Source organism: Bison bison, unplaced genomic scaffold (assembly GCF_000754665.1).
Source record: "Bison bison bison isolate TAMUID 2011002044 unplaced genomic scaffold, Bison_UMD1.0 scf7180017853184, whole genome shotgun sequence".
Lineage (NCBI taxonomy): Eukaryota > Metazoa > Chordata > Mammalia > Artiodactyla > Bovidae > Bison > Bison bison.
Window position 1 is genome coordinate 160,820 of NW_011483757.1, and position 635 is coordinate 161,454.

Genomic DNA, 635 nt, shown 5'->3' on the forward strand with positions numbered 1-635 from the left:
TATGGTTTTTCCAGTAGTCATGTATGGATGTGAGAGTTGGACTATACAGAGAGCTTAGCACTAAAGAATTGATGCTTTTGAACTGTGGTGTTGGAGAAGACTCTTGAGAGTCCCTTGGACTGCAAGGAGATCCAACCAGTCCATCCTAAAGGGAGATCAGTCCTGGGTGTTCATTGGAAGGACTGATGTTGAAGCTGAAACTCCAATATTTTGGGCCACCTGATGTGAAGAGCTGACTCATTTGAAAAGCCCCTGATGCTGGGAGAGATTGAGGGCAGGAGGAGAAGGGGATGATAGAGGAAGATGTATTTTAATGTGGGCAGCGAAGGACAGGGAGAAGGCAGGGATGACTCCTAGTTTCTGGTCTGCTCGTGGATGTTTGCTGAATGAAGGATCGAGTAACCCCACGGCAGAAGCATCTCTGACCGACGCCCCCCACCCCGCCCCGAACCGGGAGGTTTCTGGATCTACATGCCGGCGCCGGGTGGAAGGGAGGAGGAGAATGAGAATGAGCACAGAGCCTCGGTCCAGGAGGAGCTTCTGGCCCTGGTGTGAGCCAGGAGGCACCGCGAGAGGGGCAAGCCTTTCCCTTCTGGGCCCACGGTTTCCGCCTCACTCCTCCACCCGCGCCGGGC